Below are 13,289 nucleotides of genomic sequence, written 5' to 3' on the forward strand. Positions count from 1 at the left end.
TTCCTCACATTTCGGTGACAGAAAGTTCTGGCATCTGAGAGGAGCCACAAATTTCCTTCCACCCAGCGTTCCCCCAAGTCTCCCCATAAAAATGATACCTCACTTGTGTGGGTAGGCCTAGCGCCCGCGAGAGGAAATGCCCCAAAACGCAACGTGGAAACATCACATTTTTTTAAAGGAAACAGAGCTGTTTTTTGCAAAGTGCCTACCTGTAGATTTTGGCCTCTAGCTCAGCCGGCACCTAGGGAAACCTACCAAACCTGTGCATTTTTGAAAACTAGAGACCTAGGGGAATCCATGATGGGGTGACTTGTGGGGCTCTGACCAGGTTCTGTTACCCAGAATCCTTTGCAAACCTCAAAATTTGGCTAAAAAAACACATTTTCCTCACATTTCGGTGACAGAAAGTTCTGGAATCTGAGAGGAGCCACAAATTTCCTTCCACCCAGCATTCCCCCAAGTCTCCCGATAAAAATGATACCTCACTTGTGTGGGTAGGCCTAGCGCCCGTGACAGGAAACGCCCCAAAACACAACGTGGACACATCACATTTTTTGAAAGAAAACAGAGGTGTTTTTTGCAAAGTGCCTACCTGTAGATTTTGGCCTCTAGCTCAGTCGGCACCTAAGGAAACCTACCAAACCTGTGCATTTTTGAAAACTAGAGACCTAGGGGAATCCAAGATGGGGTGACTTGTGGGGCTCTGACCAGGTTCTGTTACCCAGAATCCTTTGCAAACCTCAAAATTTGGCTATAAAAACACATTTTCCTCACATTTCGGTGACAGAAAGTTCTGGAATCTGAGAGGAGCCACAAATTTCCTTCCACCCAGCATTCCCCCAAGTCTCCCGATAAAAATGATACCTCACTTGTGTAGGTAGGCCTAGCGCCCGTGACAGGAAACGCCCCAAAACACAACGTGGACACATCACATTTTTTGAAAGATAACAGAGGTGTTTTTTGCAAAGTGCCTACCTGTAGATTTTGGCCTCTAGCTCAGCCGGCACCTACGGAAACCTACCAAACCTGTGCATTTTTGAAAACTAGAGACCTAGGGGAATCCAAGATGGGGTGACTTGTGGGGCTCTGACTAGGTTCTGTTACCCAGAATCCTTTACAAACCTCAAAATTTGGCTAACAAAACACATTTTCCTCACATTTCGGTGACAGAAAGTTCTGGCATCTGAGAGGAGCCACAAATTTCCTTCCACCCAGCGTTCCCCCAAGTCTCCCGATACAAATGATACCTCACTTGCGTGGGTAGGCCTAGCGCCCGTGAGAGGAAATGCCCCAAAACGCAACGTGGAAACATCACATTTTTTTAAAGAAAACAGAGGTGTTTTTTGCAAAGTGCCTACCTGTAGATTTTGGCCTCTAGCTCAGCCGGCACCTAGGGAAACCTACCAAACCTGTGCATTTTTAAAAACTAGACACCTAGGGGAATCCAAGATGGGGTGACTTGTGGGGCTCTGACCAGGTTATGTTACCCAGAATCCTTTGCAAACCTCAAAATGTGGCTAAAAAAACACATTTTCCTCACATTTCGGTGACAGAAAGTTCTGGAATCTGAGAGGAGCCACAAATTTCCTTCCACCCAGCATTCCCCCAAGTGTCCCGATAAAAATGATACCTCACTTGTGTGGGTAGGCCTAGCGCCCGTGACAGGAAACGCCCCAAAACACAACGTGGACACATCACATTTTTTGAAAGAAAACAGAGGTGTTTTTTGCAAAGTGCCTACCTGTAGATTTTGGCCTCTAGCTCAGCCGGCACCTAAGGAAACCTACCAAACCTGTGCATTTTCGAAAACTAGAGACCTAGGGGAATCCAAGATGGGGTGACTTGTGGGGCTCTGACCAGGTTCTGTTACCCAGAATCCTTTGCAAACCTCAAAATTTGGCTAACAAAACACATTTTCCTCACATTTCAGTGACAGAAAGTTCTGGCATCTGAGAGGAGCCACAAATTTCCTTCCACCCAGCGTTCCCCTAAGTCTCCCGATAAAAATGATACCTCACTTGTGTGGGTAGGCCTAGCGCCCGCGACAGGAAATGCCCCAAAACGCAACGTGGAAACATCACATTTTTTGAAAGATAACAGAGGTGTTTTTTGCAAAGTGCCTACCTGTAGATTTTGGCCTCTAGCTCAGCCGGCACCTAGGGAAACCTACCAAACCTGTGCATTTTTGAAAACTAGAGACCTAGGGGAATCCAAGATGGGGTGACTTGTGGGGCTCTGACCAGGTTCTGTTACCCAGAATCCTTTGCAAACCTCAAAATTTGGCTAACAAAACACAGTTTCCTCACATTTCGGTGACAGAAAGTTCTGGCATCTGAGAGGAGCCACAAATTTCCTTCCACCCAGCATTCCCCCAAGTCTCCCGATAAAAATGATACCTCACTTGTGTGGGTAGGCCTAGCGCCGGTGACAGGAAACGCCCCAAAACACAACGTGGACACATCACATTTTTTGAAAGAAAACAGAGGTGTTTTTTGCAAAGTGCCTACCTGTAGATTTTGGCCTCTAGCTCAGCCGGCACCTAAGGAAACCTACCAAACCTGTGCATTTTTGAAAACTAGAGACCTAGGGGAATCCAAGATGGGGTGACTTGTGGGGCTCTGACCAGGTTCTGTTACCCAGAATCCTTTGCAAACCTCAAAATTTGGCTAACAAAACACATTTTCCTCACATTTCGGTGACAGAAAGTTCTGGCATCTGAGAGGAGCCACAAATTTCCTTCCACCCAGCGTTCCCCCAAGTCTCCCGATAAAAATGATACCTCACTTGTGTGGGTAGGCCTAGCGCCCGTGAGAGGAAATGCCCCAAAACGCAACGTGGAAACATCACATTTTTTGAAAGGAAACAGAGCTGTTTTTTGCAAAGTGCCTACCTGTAGATTTTGGCCTCTAGCTCAGCCGGCACCTAGGGAAACCTACCAAACTTGTGCATTTTTGAAAACTAGAGACCTAGGGGAATCCATGATGGGGTGACTTGTGGGGCTCTGACCAGGTTCTGTTACCCAGAATCCTTTGCAAACCTCAAAATTTGGCTAAAAAAACACATTTTCCTCACATTTCGGTGACAGAAAGTTCTGGAATCTGAGAGGAGCCACAAATTTCCTTCCACCCAGCATTCCCCCAAGTCTCCCGATAAAAATGATACCTCACTTGTGTGGGTAGGCCTAGCGCCCGTGACAGGAAACGCCCCAAAACACAACGTGGACACATCACATTTTTTGAAAGAAAACAGAGGTGTTTTTTGCAAAGTGCCTACCTGTAGATTTTGGCCTCTAGCTCAGTCGGCACCTAAGGAAACCTACCAAACCTGTGCATTTTTGAAAACTAGAGACCTAGGGGAATCCAAGATGGGGTGACTTGTGGGGCTCTGACCAGGTTCTGTTACCCAGAATCCTTTGCAAACCTAAAAATTTGGCTATAAAAACTCATTTTCCTCACATTTCGGTGACAGAAAGTTCTGGAATCTGAGAGGAGCCACAAATTTCCTTCCACCCAGCATTCCCCCAAGTCTCCCGATAAAAATGATACCTCACTTGTGTGGGTAGGCCTAGCGCCCGCGACAGGAAATGCCCCAAAACGCAACGTGGAAATATCACATTTTTTGAAAGAAAACAGAGTTGTTTTTTGCAAAGTGCCTACCTGTAGATTTTGGCCTCTAGCTCAGCCGGCACCTAAGGAAACCTACCAAACCTGTGCATTTTTGAAAACTAGAGACCTAGGGGAATCCAAGATGGGGTGACTTGTGGGGCTCTGACCAGGTTCTGTTACCCAGAATCCTTTGCAAACCTCAAAATTTGACTAAAAAAACACATTTTCCTCACATTTCGGTGACAGAAAGTTCTGGAATCTGAGAGGAGCCACAAATTTCCTTCCACCCAGCATTCCCCCAAGTCTCCCGATAAAAATGATACCTCACTTGTGTGGGTAGGCCTAGCGCCCGTGACAGGAAACGCCCCAAAACACAACGTGGACACATCACATTTTTTTAAAGAAAACAGAGGTGTTTTTTGCAAAGTGCCTACCTGTAGATTTTGGCCTCTAGCTCAGCCGGCACCTAAGGAAACCTACCAAACCTGTGCATTTTTTAAAACTAGAGACCTAGGGGAATCCAAGATGGGGTGACTTGTGGGGCTCTGACCAGGTTCTGTTACCCAGAATCCTTTGCAAACCTCAAAATTTGGCTAACAAAACACATTTTCCTCACATTTCGGTGACAGAAAGTTCTGGAATCTGAGAGGAGCCACAAATTTCCTTCCACCCAGCATTCCCCCAAGTCTCCCGATAAAAATGATACCTCACTTGTGTGGGTAGGCCTAGCGCCCGTGACAGGAAACGCCCCAAAACACAACGTGGACACATCACATTTTTTGAAAGAAAACAGAGGTGTTTTTTGCAAAGTGCCTACCTGTAGATTTTGGCCTCTAGCTCAGCCGGCACCTAAGGAAACCTACCAAACCTGTGCATTTTTGAAAACTAGAGACCTAGGGGAATCCAAGATGGGGTGACTTGTGGGGCTCTGACCAGGTTCTGTTACCCAGAATCCTTTGCAAACCTCAAAATTTGGCTAACAAAACACATTTTCCTCACATTTCAGTGACAGAAAGTTCTGGCATCTGAGAGGAGCCACAAATTTCCTTCCACCCAGCGTTCCCCCAAGTCTCCAGATAAAAATGATACCTCACTTGTGTGGGTAGGCCTAGCGCCCGCGACAGGAAACGCCCCAAAACACAACGTGGACACATCACATTTTTTTAAAGAAAACAGAGGTGTTTTATGCAAAGTGCCTACCTGTAGATTTTGGCCTCTAGCTCAGCCGGCACCTAAGGAAACCTACCAAACCTGTGCATTTTTGAAAACTAGAGACCTAGGGGAATCCAAGATGGGGTGACTTGTGGGGCTCTGACCAGGTTCTGTTACCCAGAATCCTTTGCAAACCTCAAAATTTGACTAAAAAAACACATTTTCCTCACATTTCGGTGACAGAAAGTTCTGGAATCTGAGAGGAGCCACAAATTTCCTTCCACCCAGCATTCCCCCAAGTCTCCCGATAAAAATGATACCTCACTTGTGTGGCTAGGCCTAGCGCCCGTGACAGGAAACACCCCAAAACACAACGTGGACACATCACATTTTTTGAAAGAAAACAGAGGTGTTTTTTGCAAAGTGCCTACCTGTAGATTTTGGCCTCTAGCTCAGCAGGCACCTAAGGAAACCTACCAAACCTGTGCATTTTTGAAAACTAGAGACCTAGGGGAATCCAAGATGGGGTGACTTGTGGGCTCTGACCAGGTTCTGTTACCCAGAATCCTTTGCAAACCTCAAAATTTGGCTAACAAAACACATTTTCCTAACATTTCGGTGACAGAAAGTTCTGGCATCTGAGAGAAGCCACAAATTTCCTTCCACCCAGCGTTCCCCCAAGTCTCCCGATAAAAATGATACCTCACTTGTGTCGGTAGGCCTAGCGCCCGCGACAGGAAATGCCCCAAAACGCAACGTGGAAACATCACATTTTTTGAAAGAAAACAGAGTTGTTTTTTGCAAAGTGCCTACCTGTAGATTTTGGCCTCTAGCTCAGCCGGCACCTAGGGAAACCTACCAAACCTGTGCATTTTTAAAAACTAGACACCTAGGGGAATCCAAGATGGGGTGACTTGTGGGGCTCTGACCAGGTTCTGTTACCCAGAATCCTTTGCAAACCTCAAAATGTGGCTAAAAAAACACATTTTCCTCACATTTCAGTGACAGAAAGTTCTGGAATCTGAGAGGAGCCACAAATGTCCTTCCACCCAGCATTCCCCCAAGTGTCCCGATAAAAATGATACCTCACTTGTGTGGGTAGGCCTAGCGCCCGTGACAGGAAACGCCCCAAAACACAACGTGGACACATCACATTTTTTTTAAAGAAAACAGAGGTGTTTTTTGCAAAGTGCCTACCTGTAGATTTTGGCCGCTAGCTCAGCCGGCACCTAAGGAAACCTACCAAACCTGTGCTTTTTCGAAAACTAGAGACCTAGGGGAATCCAAGATGGGGTGACTTGTGGGGCTCTGACCAGGTTCTGTTACCCAGAATCCTTTGCAAACCTCAAAATTTGGCTAACAAAACACATTTTCCTCACATTTCAGTGACAGAAAGTTCTGGCATCTGAGAGGAGCCACAAATTTCCTTCCACCCAGCGTTCCCCCAAGTCTCCCGATAAAAATGATACCTCACTTGTGTGGGTAGGCCTAGCGCCCGCGACAGGAAATGCCCCAAAACGCAACGTGGAAACATCACATTTTTTTAAAGAAAACAGAGGTGTTTTTTGCAAAGTGCCTACCTGTAGATTTTGGCCTCTAGCTCAGCCGGCACCTAGGGAAACCTACCAAACCTGTGCATTTTTGAAAACTAGAGACCTAGGGGAATCCAAGATGGGGTGACTTGTGGGGCTCTGACCAGGTTCTGATACCCAGAATCCTTTGCAAACCTCAAAATTTGGCTAACAAAACACATTTTCCTCACATTTCGGTGACAGAAAGTTCTGGCATCTGAGAGGAGCCACAAATTTCCTTTCACCCAGCGTTCCCCCAAGTCTCCCGATAAAAATGATACCTCACTTGTGTGGGTATGCCTAGCGCCCGCGAGAGGAAATGCCCCAAAACGCAACGTGGAAACATCACATTTTTTAAAAGAAAACAGAGGTGTTTTTTGCAAAGTGCCTACCTGTAGATTTTGGCCTCTAGCTCAGCCGGCACCTAAGGAAACCTACCAAACCTGTGCATTTTCGAAAACTAGAGACCTAGGGGAATCCAAGATGGGGTGACTTGTGGGGCTCTGACCAGGTTCTGTTACCCAGAATCCTTTGCAAACCTCAAAATTTGGCTAACAAAACACATTTTCCTCACATTTCAGTGACAGAAAGTTCTGGCATCTGAGAGGAGCCACAAATTTCCTTCCACCCAGCGTTCCCCCAAGTCTCCCGATAAAAATGATACCTCACTTGTGTGGGTAGGCCTAGCGCCCGCGACAGGAAATGCCCCAAAACGCAACGTGGAAACATCACATTTTTTGAAAGATAACAGAGGTGTTTTTTGCAAAGTGCCTACCTGTAGATTTTGGCCTCTAGCTCAGCCGGCACCTAGGGAAACCTACCAAACCTGTGCATTTTTGAAAACTAGAGACCTAGGGGAATCCAAGATGGGGTGACTTGTGGGGCTCTGACCAGGTTCTGTTACCCAGAATCCTTTGCAAACCTCAAAATTTGGCTAACAAAACACAGTTTCCTCACATTTCGGTGACAGAAAGTTCTGGCATCTGAGAGGAGCCACAAATTTCCTTCCACCCAGCGTTCCCCCAAGTCTCCCCATAAAAATGATACCTCACTTGTGTGGGTAGGCCTAGCGCCCGCGAGAGGAAATGCCCCAAAACGCAACGTGGAAACATCACATTTTTTTAAAGGAAACAGAGCTGTTTTTTGCAAAGTGCCTACCTGTAGATTTTGGCCTCTAGCTCAGCCGGCACCTAGGGAAACCTACCAAACCTGTGCATTTTTGAAAACTAGAGACCTAGGGGAATCCATGATGGGGTGACTTGTGGGGCTCTGACCAGGTTCTGTTACCCAGAATCCTTTGCAAACCTCAAAATTTGGCTAAAAAAACACATTTTCCTCACATTTCGGTGACAGAAAGTTCTGGAATCTGAGAGGAGCCACAAATTTCCTTCCACCCAGCATTCCCCCAAGTCTCCCGATAAAAATGATACCTCACTTGTGTGGGTAGGCCTAGCGCCCGTGACAGGAAACGCCCCAAAACACAACGTGGACACATCACATTTTTTGAAAGAAAACAGAGGTGTTTTTTGCAAAGTGCCTACCTGTAGATTTTGGCCTCTAGCTCAGTCGGCACCTAAGGAAACCTACCAAACCTGTGCATTTTTGAAAACTAGAGACCTAGGGGAATCCAAGATGGGGTGACTTGTGGGGCTCTGACCAGGTTCTGTTACCCAGAATCCTTTGCAAACCTCAAAATTTGGCTATAAAAACACATTTTCCTCACATTTCGGTGACAGAAAGTTCTGGAATCTGAGAGGAGCCACAAATTTCCTTCCACCCAGCATTCCCCCAAGTCTCCCGATAAAAATGATACCTCACTTGTGTAGGTAGGCCTAGCGCCCGTGACAGGAAACGCCCCAAAACACAACGTGGACACATCACATTTTTTGAAAGATAACAGAGGTGTTTTTTGCAAAGTGCCTACCTGTAGATTTTGGCCTCTAGCTCAGCCGGCACCTACGGAAACCTACCAAACCTGTGCATTTTTGAAAACTAGAGACCTAGGGGAATCCAAGATGGGGTGACTTGTGGGGCTCTGACTAGGTTCTGTTACCCAGAATCCTTTGCAAACCTCAAAATTTGGCTAACAAAACACATTTTCCTCACATTTCGGTGACAGAAAGTTCTGGCATCTGAGAGGAGCCACAAATTTCCTTCCACCCAGCGTTCCCCCAAGTCTCCCGATACAAATGATACCTCACTTGCGTGGGTAGGCCTAGCGCCCGCGAGAGGAAATGCCCCAAAACGCAACGTGGAAACATCACATTTTTTTAAAGAAAACAGAGGTGTTTTTTGCAAAGTGCCTACCTGTAGATTTTGGCCTCTAGCTCAGCCGGCACCTAGGGAAACCTACCAAACCTGTGCATTTTTAAAAACTAGACACCTAGGGGAATCCAAGATGGGGTGACTTGTGGGGCTCTGACCAGGTTATGTTACCCAGAATCCTTTGCAAACCTCAAAATGTGGCTAAAAAAACACATTTTCCTCACATTTCGGTGACAGAAAGTTCTGGAATCTGAGAGGAGCCACAAATTTCCTTCCACCCAGCATTCCCCCAAGTGTCCCGATAAAAATGATACCTCACTTGTGTGGGTAGGCCTAGCGCCCGTGACAGGAAACGCCCCAAAACACAACGTGGACACATCACATTTTTTGAAAGAAAACAGAGGTGTTTTTTGCAAAGTGCCTACCTGTAGATTTTGGCCTCTAGCTCAGCCGGCACCTAAGGAAACCTACCAAACCTGTGCATTTTCGAAAACTAGAGACCTAGGGGAATCCAAGATGGGGTGACTTGTGGGGCTCTGACCAGGTTCTGTTACCCAGAATCCTTTGCAAACCTCAAAATTTGGCTAACAAAACACATTTTCCTCACATTTCAGTGACAGAAAGTTCTGGCATCTGAGAGGAGCCACAAATTTCCTTCCACCCAGCGTTCCCCTAAGTCTCCCGATAAAAATGATACCTCACTTGTGTGGGTAGGCCTAGCGCCCGCGACAGGAAATGCCCCAAAACGCAACGTGGAAACATCACATTTTTTGAAAGATAACAGAGGTGTTTTTTGCAAAGTGCCTACCTGTAGATTTTGGCCTCTAGCTCAGCCGGCACCTAGGGAAACCTACCAAACCTGTGCATTTTTGAAAACTAGAGACCTAGGGGAATCCAAGATGGGGTGACTTGTGGGGCTCTGACCAGGTTCTGTTACCCAGAATCCTTTGCAAACCTCAAAATTTGGCTAACAAAACACAGTTTCCTCACATTTCGGTGACAGAAAGTTCTGGCATCTGAGAGGAGCCACAAATTTCCTTCCACCCAGCATTCCCCCAAGTCTCCCGATAAAAATGATACCTCACTTGTGTGGGTAGGCCTAGCGCCGGTGACAGGAAACGCCCCAAAACACAACGTGGACACATCACATTTTTTGAAAGAAAACAGAGGTGTTTTTTGCAAAGTGCCTACCTGTAGATTTTGGCCTCTAGCTCAGCCGGCACCTAAGGAAACCTACCAAACCTGTGCATTTTTGAAAACTAGAGACCTAGGGGAATCCAAGATGGGGTGACTTGTGGGGCTCTGACCAGGTTCTGTTACCCAGAATCCTTTGCAAACCTCAAAATTTGGCTAACAAAACACATTTTCCTCACATTTCGGTGACAGAAAGTTCTGGCATCTGAGAGGAGCCACAAATTTCCTTCCACCCAGCGTTCCCCCAAGTCTCCCGATAAAAATGATACCTCACTTGTGTGGGTAGGCCTAGCGCCCGTGAGAGGAAATGCCCCAAAACGCAACGTGGAAACATCACATTTTTTGAAAGGAAACAGAGCTGTTTTTTGCAAAGTGCCTACCTGTAGATTTTGGCCTCTAGCTCAGCCGGCACCTAGGGAAACCTACCAAACTTGTGCATTTTTGAAAACTAGAGACCTAGGGGAATCCATGATGGGGTGACTTGTGGGGCTCTGACCAGGTTCTGTTACCCAGAATCCTTTGCAAACCTCAAAATTTGGCTAAAAAAACACATTTTCCTCACATTTCGGTGACAGAAAGTTCTGGAATCTGAGAGGAGCCACAAATTTCCTTCCACCCAGCATTCCCCCAAGTCTCCCGATAAAAATGATACCTCACTTGTGTGGGTAGGCCTAGCGCCCGTGACAGGAAACGCCCCAAAACACAACGTGGACACATCACATTTTTTGAAAGAAAACAGAGGTGTTTTTTGCAAAGTGCCTACCTGTAGATTTTGGCCTCTAGCTCAGTCGGCACCTAAGGAAACCTACCAAACCTGTGCATTTTTGAAAACTAGAGACCTAGGGGAATCCAAGATGGGGTGACTTGTGGGGCTCTGACCAGGTTCTGTTACCCAGAATCCTTTGCAAACCTAAAAATTTGGCTATAAAAACTCATTTTCCTCACATTTCGGTGACAGAAAGTTCTGGAATCTGAGAGGAGCCACAAATTTCCTTCCACCCAGCATTCCCCCAAGTCTCCCGATAAAAATGATACCTCACTTGTGTGGGTAGGCCTAGCGCCCGTGACAGGAAACGCCCCAAAACACAACGTGGACACATCACATTTTTTTTAAAGATAACAGAGGTGTTTTTTGCAAAGTGCCTACCTGTAGATTTTGGCCTCTAGCTCAGCCGGCACCTAGGGAAACCTACCAAACCTGTGCATTTTTTAAAACTAGAGACCTAGGGGAATCCAAGATGGGGTGACTTGTGGGGCTCTGACCAGGTTCTGTTACCCAGAATCCTTTGCAAACCTCAAAATTTGGCTAAAAAAACACATTTTCCTCACATTTCGGTGACAGAAAGTTCTGGAATCTGAGAGGAGCCACAAATTTCCTTCCACCCAGCATTCCCCCAAGTCTCCCGATAAAAATGATACCTCACTTGTGTGGGTAGGCCTAGCGCCCGTGACAGGAAACGCCCCAAAACACAACGTGGACACATCACATTTTTTTAAAGAAAACAGAGGTGTTTTTTGCAAAGTGCCTACCTGTAGATTTTGGCCTCTAGCTCAGCCGGCACCTAAGGAAACCTACCAAACCTGTGCATTTTTTAAAACTAGAGACCTAGGGGAATCCAAGATGGGGTGACTTGTGGGGCTCTGACCAGGTTCTGTTACCCAGAATCCTTTGCAAACCTCAAAATTTGGCTAACAAAACACATTTTCCTCACATTTCGGTGACAGAAAGTTCTGGAATCTGAGAGGAGCCACAAATTTCCTTCCACCCAGCATTCCCCCAAGTCTCCCGATAAAAATGATACCTCACTTGTGTGGGTAGGCCTAGCGCCCGTGACAGGAAACGCCCCAAAACACAACGTGGACACATCACATTTTTTTAAAGAAAACAGAGGTGTTTTTTGCAAAGTGCCTACCTGTAGATTTTGGCCTCTAGCTCAGCCGGCACCTAAGGAAACCTACCAAACCTGTGCATTTTTGAAAACTAGAGACCTAGGGGAATCCAAGATGGGGTGACTTGTGGGGCTCTGACCAGGTTCTGTTACCCAGAATCCTTTGCAAACCTCAAAATTTGGCTAACAAAACACATTTTCCTCACATTTCAGTGACAGAAAGTTCTGGCATCTGAGAGGAGCCACAAATTTCCTTCCACCCAGCGTTCCCCCAAGTCTCCAGATAAAAATGATACCTCACTTGTGTGGGTAGGCCTAGCGCCCGCGACAGGAAACGCCCCAAAACACAACGTGGACACATCACATTTTTTTAAAGAAAACAGAGGTGTTTTTTGCAAAGTGCCTACCTGTAGATTTTGGCCTCTAGCTCAGCCGGCACCTAAGGAAACCTACCAAACCTGTGCATTTTTGAAAACTAGAGACCTAGGGGAATCCAAGATGGGGTGACTTGTGGGGCTCTGACCAGGTTCTGTTACCCAGAATCCTTTGCAAACCTCAAAATTTGACTAAAAAAACACATTTTCCTCACATTTCGGTGACAGAAAGTTCTGGAATCTGAGAGGAGCCACAAATTTCCTTCCACCCAGCATTCCCCCAAGTCTCCCGATAAAAATGATACCTCACTTGTGTGGCTAGGCCTAGCGCCCGTGACAGGAAACACCCCAAAACACAACGTGGACACATCACATTTTTTGAAAGAAAACAGAGGTGTTTTTTGCAAAGTGCCTACCTGTAGATTTTGGCCTCTAGCTCAGCAGGCACCTAAGGAAACCTACCAAACCTGTGCATTTTTGAAAACTAGAGACCTAGGGGAATCCAAGATGGGGTGACTTGTGGGCTCTGACCAGGTTCTGTTACCCAGAATCCTTTGCAAACCTCAAAATTTGGCTAACAAAACACATTTTCCTAACATTTCGGTGACAGAAAGTTCTGGCATCTGAGAGAAGCCACAAATTTCCTTCCACCCAGCGTTCCCCCAAGTCTCCCGATAAAAATGATACCTCACTTGTGTCGGTAGGCCTAGCGCCCGCGACAGGAAATGCCCCAAAACGCAACGTGGAAACATCACATTTTTTGAAAGAAAACAGAGTTGTTTTTTGCAAAGTGCCTACCTGTAGATTTTGGCCTCTAGCTCAGCCGGCACCTAGGGAAACCTACCAAACCTGTGCATTTTTAAAAACTAGACACCTAGGGGAATCCAAGATGGGGTGACTTGTGGGGCTCTGACCAGGTTCTGTTACCCAGAATCCTTTGCAAACCTCAAAATGTGGCTAAAAAAACACATTTTCCTCACATTTCAGTGACAGAAAGTTCTGGAATCTGAGAGGAGCCACAAATGTCCTTCCACCCAGCATTCCCCCAAGTGTCCCGATAAAAATGATACCTCACTTGTGTGGGTAGGCCTAGCGCCCGTGACAGGAAACGCCCCAAAACACAACGTGGACACATCACATTTTTTTTAAAGAAAACAGAGGTGTTTTTTGCAAAGTGCCTACCTGTAGATTTTGGCCGCTAGCTCAGCCGGCACCTAAGGAAACCTACCAAACCTGTGC

This window comes from Pleurodeles waltl, chromosome 3_1 (assembly GCF_031143425.1).
Source record: "Pleurodeles waltl isolate 20211129_DDA chromosome 3_1, aPleWal1.hap1.20221129, whole genome shotgun sequence".
In the NCBI taxonomy this organism is placed as follows: Eukaryota; Metazoa; Chordata; class Amphibia; order Caudata; family Salamandridae; genus Pleurodeles; species Pleurodeles waltl.